Genomic DNA, 10,430 nt, shown 5'->3' with positions numbered 1-10,430 from the left:
GTCATTTAAAAAACAACATTAAATAGCATAGGGCCAAGAACTAGTCCTATGGGATCCCATTAAAAACAAACTCACGCGGTGATGATTCCCTCTTTACAATGACATTTTGAGACTTATCAGTTAGCCACTTTTAAATCTATTAAATGTGTTCTATGTGGATTTTGTACTGTTACAGCTTTTCGAACAAAATGTTTTGTGGTATCAAGTCAAATGCCTTATAGAAGTCTAACTATATTACATCAACACCTTTAACAACCATGCTTGTAATCTCATAAAAAATGTCGTTAGTTTGACAGAATCTATTTTCCATAAACTCATGTTTGCTGGACATGATTTGTCCTTGCTGCTAAGACAGCCAGAACTCTTGTCAAAAAGCTCATCATCTCTTGTCTTGACCATCATAACCTCCTTCTCTCTGGTCTCCCTAACACTCACACAGAGACCTAAGAGGAAGGAGGACCCTCCAAACTATTTACATAGTCATGATTAGGAGTGGTCTTGTCCCCATAGCAAAAAACCCCCGCAAACAGAATCAACAACAACAGCAAAAAACCCAAACCCAAAACACCACAAACAAACAAACCATGCTGAACCATTTATATGTACACAATTTATATTCACCACAGTTGACCTTACCATTACTACTGAGATGGCCCAGTGACTGGCAGGGCCGGCTCCAGGCACCAGCACAGCAAGCAGGTGCTTGGGGAGGCCAGCGGAAAGAGGCAGCACGTATGGCTCTTTGTTGGCAATTTGGCGTATGGCTCTTAGTTGGCAATTTGGCGGTCCCTCAGTCCCTCTCGGAGGGAAGGACCTGCCACCGAATTGCTGCTGAAGAATGAAGCGGTGGCGGTAGAGCTGCCAATCGCGGCTTTTTGGGGGGGGGCACTTAGGACGGCAAAAACGCTGGAGCCAGCCTTGGTGACTGGATGAGATCAGCTCATGGATGAAGAACAGCTGATTGCCCTCCTCCATTCTCTACAGTAGAGTCTACACTGACTTCCCAGATAATTTCTAATCAAGTTCAAGGTCTTGGTCCTTATCTTCAAGGCCCCCAATGGCATGGGCCAATATATCTAAAAGACCTCCTAAAACTCAGCAGTGAAGTCTTTAGTTGACAGCTAAGCTCCTCAGATACAATGGAACTCTCAACAGTAAGTGTAAAGCTCATTTGTGCAGGAGATAGAGTTTTCTCAGGAGCCAGTCCAAGACTAAAGAACTCCCCCAGGAACTAAGGGCCATCATAAACCTCACCACTTTCTGTTCCAAGTGCAAGGTGCATTACTTTGACCTTGCCTTCTGTAACATAAACACATAGCAACATGTATTTTTAAAACAAACAAACCCCAAAACTATCCCATTCCCCCAACCCAAAACAAACAAACACTAAACCCAATACCCTACAAAAACAAGACAGTCCACTGCACACGCTTCTCTCTCTGGGGAGAAGAGGAGAGAACAAACAACATGTGACAGACGTGTAGTCACGTTGCTTAATGCACTACTGGAAGGCAGTCAGTGAGTATGGTATAAAAACCTATGCAGAACAGAATATTTCTAACTGCAATATTTAAGGACAGTCATGGAGGAAAGGTCCAAGTAAAGAACAATTCTGGAAAAGATGAATATACAGAATAAAGAAGGGCTAGAGAAAGGCAGAATGAGGGTTAAAGCAAAGATAATGTGAATTGTCTTGAAAGTGAATTATATCTCTGAATAAGGTAAGAGAAGAGTAGAGGGATATGATAGTATAGGAGTGGAGATCAGTGGTGGCAAACAAAGGAAAATAAGTGGGTTGTGAGGCCAGGTTTGCAGGAAAGTGAGCACATTTGATGGAGGTTATAATTCCAGACATAGGGAATAGCATGAAAGAAGGCATGAAGATCAGGATGAGAAGAGATGAATGAGACAAGGGGAATGGGCAACATGCAGAATGTAATGGGTGGGCAGGAGATGAGATGTAGGCAGATGAAGTGCTAACCAGAGCCTTGAGAGTGAGGTAAAAGCATTTGAACTTTGTCTGAAAAAAGTCTGGGTATTGGTTAAGGAACTTGTGTGGTGTGATGTGGTAGAAGAGGCAGATGATTACTTGTGTTGCCAAATGTTGGAATCTGGGAGGCCGGAGATTACGGTAAACCAAATGAGCGAGAGCAGTGGTTTGAATCAGGGGTTTGGCAATAAGTACAGAGAAGTGACAGATTTTAAATTCTGCAACGATTGAAAGGAACATGAAACAAGTGCTGACAGAACGTTCCACTGATTGTGGAATTGTGCAAGAAGAAACAAGACTTTTTTAGAATTATTTTGAAAGTTTATTTTTGAAGCAACAATATGAGGGATGGAAATGAAGGAAAAGTCTATATTTTGCAGCATGTAGTTGGTGTCAATAAAATATATGGAGCTATACCTATCTCATAGAACTGGAAGGGACCCTGAAAGGTCAGCGAGTCCAGCCCCCTGCCTTCACTAGCAGGACCAAGTACTGATTTTGCCGCAGATCCCTAAGTGGCCCCCTCAAGGATCAACACTCAACAATGTTTCCCTACAGAAACGCTCCAATAGTTCATTCTTCTCACTGCACTTTTACATTTTAATGGATATGAAGTCCACAGAATAGTAAATAATTACTTTGTGTTGGTGCTGCTGCCGGCAGAACTGTGAAGTCCCTGCACACTAGTTCAGTCAGTTTCATGCTTGGATAAATTAACAATAACATTGCCCTAAATCCTCTTGCAAATAAATTAAACTGCTCCCTTTCCTCCTTTGTTTTCAGTTACTGCCGGGGTGGCCAAAATGCAGCCTATGGAGTTCTACAAAGCAGCTCTAGGCTACTTGGCTGGAGACGGAGCATCAAATGCTGGGATGGGAGCTGTAATCTCCTAAATGGGTTAGCATGTTCTTGTTTGGAGTTTATTTAGTGGGACCAGTCACCACGGTATGTGTTATGGTATTGAGAAGTAATGCTGTGTCACCAGGCCGCCTCAAAACAGCAACAAGCTACTACCTGGTGACAAGTCAGGACAAGACAGTGTTCTGGTTCCAAAAGCTGGGAGGAGTGCTAAGTGGGGGCGGCCTGGGAGTGGTGCTAGATGGATGCATGCACAGGCTTTTTGCTTCTTTAAGACAGGGAGCGCTGCCAACTCTTGTGATTTTTATCATGAATCTCAGGATATTTGGTATTTTCCTTTAAAGCTCCAGCTCTTGGAGTCGTGAGCGTGTTTTTAACAAATCAGGGTGCTTTTAGCCCTATTCCTTGCGGGGGGGGGGACGGACTTGAGAAGACAAAGTAGGGTCCCAAGACCCAGCCGGCAAATACAAGGACCTCCCCCCCAAACTGCTTATTTTCTAGCAGCAGTGGTAAGTGTGATGGAGGGAAGAGGGGCTCCTGGCTTTTGAATGCCTGGGGGTAGCAAGCGGCCTGTGCTGTGCGGGGTGGCAGGCAACAAGTCCCCCAGCTGGGAAGTCAGTGAAGCTGTTAATGTGTGTGTGGCGGGGGTGGGGGGCTGGCTCGCCATGAAAACAGCCAGCCCCAGCAGCTCACGTTACCCCGCCCGCAGCCGGGCGGCAGGACGAGCGGCCTCAGGGCACAGGGCCCCGCCGCGTGTGAGGTGAGCTCCGCGCGTGGGGGTGGGGGCTCGGAAACCAACCAGCCCGGCCCGGTGCAGCCCAGCTCGGCCCGCCCCAGTCCCGCAGCGCCGCCTCCCGCCCCTCCCGCTTCACACACAGACGCTTCCTGCGCGGGGCCGGGCGCAGCGGGGTCGCGCTGCCGCTGCCGAGTTAAAGGTACGGGGACCGGCCTGGCGTGGCCGCAGGGGCCCCTGCTGCGCGGGGAGCTGCCCTGACGCGGCCTCCGCGGCTTGCCCGGCAGGGAGCCGCCCAAAGCGCCGGGGAGGCGCGGGCGGAACCGCCTCTGGGCAGGGCCCCTCGGGCCGGGGTCGGTGAGTGAGAGGCTGGGCAGGTAGCGCGTCCCCAGGCCCCGGCCGGGATCCCCGCTGCCCCCGGGCGCTGGCAGCGGAGCAGCGTCCTGGCAGCCGGAGGCGGCGGCGGCGGCTCCTCGCATTACTGGCGGGTGAAGTCATCGTGTCCATTGTCTCCCGCCAGCTCCCGGCCGGGCCGCCAGCGGGGGGAGCCCGGGCTGCGGCGCCAAGGGGGGCGCGTCCCCTTCCCTCGCCGCACACAGCCGGGAGCTCCGCCAGGGCCGCGCTGGGGCGGGTCAGGGTCTGCAAGCGGGGGACGAGGCTCCCCGTAGGGCGAGGGGCCTGGGAATGGCCGGCGGGTGGGGAGACGTTACCAGCCCCTTGCCCCGATTTGCCGTTAATCCCCAGGTGGAGAGAGGGACCTCCCCCCCCCCCAAGAGTCCTTGTGGGGAGCCTGTAGCACCCCCACCTAGAAATGGGTCTGGAGCAGCGACTAACACGCCTCTCGAATTGAACCTTAGAAGTAACCCGCGGTGGAGAGCGGGAGAGAGACTAATGCCCCCACCACAAGAGACTGGATTACATCTACTTAAGACCCATCATCCACCCTGGCACAGTGGTGTAATGAGGGCAGTGCTAGTGTAGACAAGCGTCCAGGGGCTGCTGCTGCTGGCATGTTTAACATGTAGACCTGTTTGGAGTGTGGTTAAGTGGCTAATGCCCCTTGGTGCCTTGTCTACACTAGCATTTTTACCCATGGGTTTGCAATGGTGGTAATGTAGGAGTGGTAGATTTTTTCCCAAAAAAGTCTGATGTGGACATAGCCATAGAGCCTTAAAATTAGTGGGTGAGGGTGTGGTTGGGGTAGGAAAATAGAGCTGGAAACACAAACAACCTTAAAATTAAATATCCAGGTAGGAATTCTGAGACCCAAACAAATGACTGTGGGACTTGAACCAGTGCAGGTCTGGAGGCGGGATCCCTAGGGGCTCCACCCATAAATAAGGACATAAGGGGCAGTTCTGCTTGAGGGAGCCTCCTATGCCTTTCACATATGTTTTAAGAAGCAAGATGTAGAACACTAGTATCTGCATGGAGCAAACAAGCAGGGGAGGAGATTGGCATTGGTATTCTTGAGGATTCTTAATACAATATGACAATTACCACATGGTGGGCACAACAGCTTTCATTTCTATTAATGTTTTAACGGGCATCGGTTTTGATTAGTGTTTTATATCAGCTATTACTCAAAATGTGATGCTAATCATCACCAAGGTTAAAATTGTGAAAAGGGCAAAGTGTATTTGAGGAGTGGGGAATTGCAGGGCTGAATGCTGCAGATGTGTCTAATCAGAACCTTAGATTTTCTTATTTTATTTCCCTGGATATTTTTCTTTTGTCCCACCCACCTCCAAATAAAGCTTCTAAAACTTTATTGCCAGTGGAAAGGCTGGATTTCAGCATATGTTGAGCTACTTTTCACTTCGTCCACTGCAAAGGAAGATTTTCAGTTTAGAAGTATGATTGAGAATTAAGTGTGTTAATTCACTTTTTTTCAAGAGATCTGTCTTGTCAACTGACCTGTAGATCAAATTGGAGGGATCCAAATGGGAGTAAAATATAAAATGGAAATTGCACAAACTGACAAAATCGATTTGCATCTACAGAAATGGTGACGGCCTTATGTGACTGAACTGTTTTGATAAATTTTACTCCTGTTGAGTTGTGAAACTGTATTTGAAAGTGTAAATACAGTTAAAAATCAGGAAAACATGTAGGCATTTTGTTTTCTGTATTCCCTGAAAATTAGTGCTGTTTTGCATTTTATTCAGATTGGAAAATGAAAATAAACTGGTCAGTTTCACTTTCTCTTGCACAGGCAGTAATGCTGCTGCTCTTTGGGACTACAGTTCTACAGAAAAAGGCTTATGTTTAAAAAAAAAATACATTAGTCTTGAAATTAGAAAAATCTGTCAAACATTTCTAATGTTTTATCAAACCCTTTTATTTTTGAACAAAATATAAATATTAAGGTAAAAAGTAGTTGTTGCTTTTAAATGATTTGAAGTCTAGTGCCTGGCTCAAGCTCTCTGCATTTCCAGCCATTTTTAGCTTTGCAGAAATGAGGATAGATTTGATCATTAATTCTAAAAGTGGGAACTGAAAAATAACTGTCTCTTGCATACAAGTTCTGCCATTCTGCATACAAGAGTCATTAGAATTCTTAAATTTCTATTTAGTGATGACAGCAGTGGATCAGGAAGAGGGAAGGCATTTGACAGATGTAAATGTGTACCTTTATGAAGTATGTCTGTCTTACCCCCTGAGTGAACATAAGAATGGCCGTACCGGGTCAGACCAAAGGTCCATCTAGCCCAGTATCCTGTCTACCGACAGTGGCCAATGCCAGGTGCCCTAGAAGGAGTGAACCTAACAGGCAATGATCAAGTGATCTCTCTCCTGACATCCATCTCCATCCTCTGACAAACAGAGGCTAGGGACACCATTCCTTACCCATCCTGGCTAATAGCCATTTATGGACTTAACCACCATGAATTCATCCAGTTCTCTTTTAAACACTGTTATAGTCCTTGCCTTCACAACCTCCTCAGGTAAGGAGTTCCACAAGTTGACTGTGCGCTGCGTGAAGAAGAACTTCCTTTATTTGTTTTAAACCTGCTGCCTATTTAATTTCATTCAGTGACCCGTAGTTATTTACTTATTCCCATAATACAAGAACTTTTCCTTATCCACTTTCTCCACATCACTCATGATTTTATATACCTCTATCATATCCCCCCTTAGTCTCCTCTTTTCCAAGCTGAAGAGTCCTAGCCTCTTTAATCTTTCCTCATAGGGGACCCTCTCCAAACCCCTAATCATTTTAGTTGCCCTTTTCTGAACCTTTTCTAGTGCCAATATATCTTTTTTTGAGATGAGGAGACCACATCTATACGCAGTATTCGAGATGTGGCCGTACCATTGATTTATATAAGGGCAATAATATATTCTCAGTCTCTATCCCCTTTTTAATGATTCCTAACATCCTGTTTGCTTTTTTGACTGTCTCTGCACACTGCGTGGACATCTTCAGAGAACTATCCACGATGACTCCAAGATCTTTTTCCTGACTCATTGTAGCTAAATTAGCCCCCATCATATTGTATGTATAGTTGGGGTTATTTTTTCCAATGTACTTTACATTTCTCCACATTAAATTTCATTTGCCATTTTGTTGCCCAATCACTTAGAGTTAACAAAATGTTATGAGTGCTTCCTATCTTATTTGTCCAGTAAGTAGGTTGCTCTACCATACATCTTATGATCCACTCCCCAACCCCCCTTTTACCCTGTTGTGGTGCCCACCACAATGCTTTTGTGGGCAGGACATCTGAATCCTTTCTTAATACTAAAAATCCTGCTTTGAGGCTAGTGACAAAGGGCTGTGAGCTACTATGTGCAGCAAAGTGCAGCAACTACTTTTTTTTGCACCCATATCCTCTTATGCCCAAGTGTATTGTCTCTGAGATGTTGTTAATTTACTCTGGCCCTTGGTCAAAGGTCCAGAAATCATTCTCTAACTTGCACCCTGAATTATAATGCAGTATGCTGTTGATAAGTCACCAGATTTTGGAGAAGAATTTTTAATAATTAAAACAGGAGCCTAGACACACAAGCACTTAAATTCCAAAGTGTTTGGTCTGACTCCTAATCTGTAATAGGAGCCAAGATTCAAACGGATTCTTGCTTACGGTTAATAAAAGTTCTTCAGAGGACCAGTTCTAATGTTCATGTTTATGGTTGTTTACTCATAAGGGAGCTAATTTCGATTTTCCTTTCCCTCTGCATTTATTCCAGCTGTAAGTTTCCAGTGTCACTTCTGCATTAGCTGATGGAAGATGTGTAACTGTGGATGAACCAATGCACGTGCACAACTTCAAGATAAGAATGGTGTTGTATGTTGTATTGCTAAGTACAACTGACTTGCACATGGAGATAAACTTTCACCAAGAATGTGGTAATACGCTTTAAATTTTGTTTTTCAGTGACTTGTGATACATGTTTTTATTTTCTGTACTAAGAGGCTACATACATACCTAGTATAATACAGATTTTTTCAGTACATCTAATTAGTGGCAGAAGGTGACTTTTTTTTTCTTTGATTATATTAGATTTATATGCAATTTGCCTTCTTGATGCTCAGTCTTCCATGGTGTATGTGTGTGTTTTTTAATTATTAATCTTGAGTGAGGACATTTTCAAGAAAAACACAAGAGATATGGCTATCTCGTTTCATTTGTAGATTTCCATTAGTCTGTGCCATACAATAAACTAAAAATAAAAAAATCAATAGCCATGTAAGTACTAATCACTTATCAAATACAGATAAATGACCCAACCTAGGATCTTCCAAACTAAAGACCATTGCTAAAAAGAATACAGTTATGATCCCATATAGCCACTACCCTCAGTACTTTCCTTATCAGAAGGGGAAGATTGGCAACATTATTAAAATGTAACTAAATTCTGGTGATCTGTAAAGTTTTCAGTGAAAACTTTAACTTCTGAACATTATTTTGAGCAGACAGATATTTTCCTTAACTTTCTGTAATGATGTAGTACATATATAGATTCTCTGATAATGTTAGTCTGTTGATTTTTATGTTTTCATCTGATCACTTCTAAATTCTAATTTCTGTGACCACACACACACACACACACACACACACACACACACACACACACACACACACACACACACACACACACACACACACACACTTTTTTCCTTGTCAGAGAGGTAGCAGCCAATCTAAATGAAGAGTTTTTGTGTGTCTAGAGGGGTCAGTCTTTCAGTAACTTTCCCCTCTCTAACTGTTTCACTTGTATTTTTGGCAGTTCTTGTGCACTGTGTCATAGTCTTTACTTTCAAAATGGTGCTTCAATAGCACTCTGCATATCTTTTTTTTCTTTTAGTGAAGCACCACTTTTTTTCATTTTTTGGCTCAAGAAACGAAAAGAAAGAAGTAGAAGACTTCCAAAGAGAACCATAAATGCATTTGTATATAAGTAGTATGTTAGAGGCCTTGATTACAGGCTCTTTTGTGGCATTTACACTCAAGCTGCTGTTCAGAGGAACCTCATTAGTTTCCCATTGAGCCCAATGTCTGTACTATCACAGACTGCTCCTTAAGAGAAGCCACTGAGCCCACACATTCCTTAGCTGAGGTATTGGAAGGGCAAAAATCCCACCTCGATCCTTTGTAGCATCAGGTGGATGTGAGATAGGAAAGGCCTGGCGTGATTTCATAGCTGAATGAAGCTTTCCCAGCAACCAAGGTGGAACTTTGACTCTAATCCCTTTACTTGACGTTCCCAGAAGATGCAGTATACTTCTAAGGAAGTCACAAACCCCACCTTCAACTAAAAGGTTTGTTCTTGGACTCAGAAAAGGCTAAAATGCTTCCATTCCTTCAGCTCTTTTCAAAGAATGGGAAAGTTTACAGCAGGGGTCGGCAACCTTTCAGTAGTGCTGTGCTGAGTCTTCATTTATTCACTCTAATGTAAGTTTTCATGTGCCAGTAGTACATTTTAACGTTTTTAGAAGGTCTCGTTCTATAAGTCTATGATATATAACTAAACTATTGTTGTATGTAAAGTAAATAAGGTTTTTAAAATGTTTAAGAAGCTTCCTTTAAAATTAAATTAAAATGCAGAGACACCTGGACTGGTGGCCAGGAGCCGGGCAGTATGAGTGCCACTGAAAATCAGCTTGCGTGCCGCCTTTGGCACGCATGCCATAGGTTGCCGATCCCTGATTTACAGTGACCCTCCCTCTAATATATAAGCTAAGGATTCCTCTCAAAGGATTGCCTGCTGCAGGACTATTACTCTCTTGTTAGACAAGTAGCTAAAACACTGCCCTTTACAAATTAAAAATAGCTATAAAAGGATTTTTTTTGGAAGAATGAATATCCGTACAAATCCTTTTACAGGTTCACTCAACTCTTGGCTATTACCTTATGCTGGAAATCTCTTGATGTAAAAATTGTGTGGTTTTTTTTTTAAGCATGCTTTTTGGCTAAAACATGTTTAACGTGGCTAACAAGAATTCTAATAAGTGTACACAGGTGCTTCTTCATGTTCTACAACATCCCTTCTCCGGAGGCCGGTGTATCCCTAAAGTGTTACCTGTAAACTCTAGGGCACCCCACCTTTACCCTTCCATGGGCTCAAGGTGTAACCTAGTTAATTTAGGCACCCTTCCCCTCCCCCCCCCCTTTCTTAGGGCTCTGGGAAAAAGGCACCTACCATTACCCTGTTCCAAAGGCTCAGGGCCATCCTTACTCAGTTCCTAGGGCTCAAGGCATAGTATTCTGTGGACTTGTGGGGCCTTTTACCAGTGAAAGAACCTTACACAGTAATATCCTTAGCCTCTATTTATTAACATTTACCAAAACAGAATGCACACATTAAGCATATAATGCTCACCACTCCCAATAAGGCAGATGA

The 10,430-nt window shown here is 44.0% G+C and overlaps 1 protein-coding gene across 10 annotated transcripts in view; it reads left to right on the top strand.

Annotated features, from left to right (window-relative positions):
* The first annotated feature begins 3,339 nt into the window (after positions 1 to 3,339).
* RNF19A (ring finger protein 19A, RBR E3 ubiquitin protein ligase) overlaps positions 3,340 to 10,430 on the top strand; it is a 102,186-nt gene continuing 95,095 nt past the window's right edge. For 6 of the 10 annotated variants that reach the window (XR_005594033.1, XM_039524391.1, XM_039524392.1 and 3 more), the window contains exons 1-2: positions 3,643 to 3,783; positions 7,776 to 7,935. The gene's annotated coding sequence lies outside the window, so the exon portion shown is untranslated. Of the gene's footprint in view, positions 3,358 to 3,470; positions 3,609 to 3,641; positions 3,784 to 3,810; positions 3,939 to 7,775; positions 7,936 to 10,430 lie in introns of those variants that run through there. The other 4 variants (XM_039524384.1, XM_039524383.1, XM_039524390.1 and 1 more) reach the window with 4 other exon arrangements.

This window comes from Mauremys reevesii, linkage group 2, assembly GCF_016161935.1.
Source record: "Mauremys reevesii isolate NIE-2019 linkage group 2, ASM1616193v1, whole genome shotgun sequence".
Classification (NCBI taxonomy): Eukaryota; Metazoa; Chordata; order Testudines; family Geoemydidae; genus Mauremys; species Mauremys reevesii.
The sequence above is the reverse complement of the archived record's forward strand: the minus strand, read 5'-3'. Positions and strand labels throughout refer to the sequence as shown.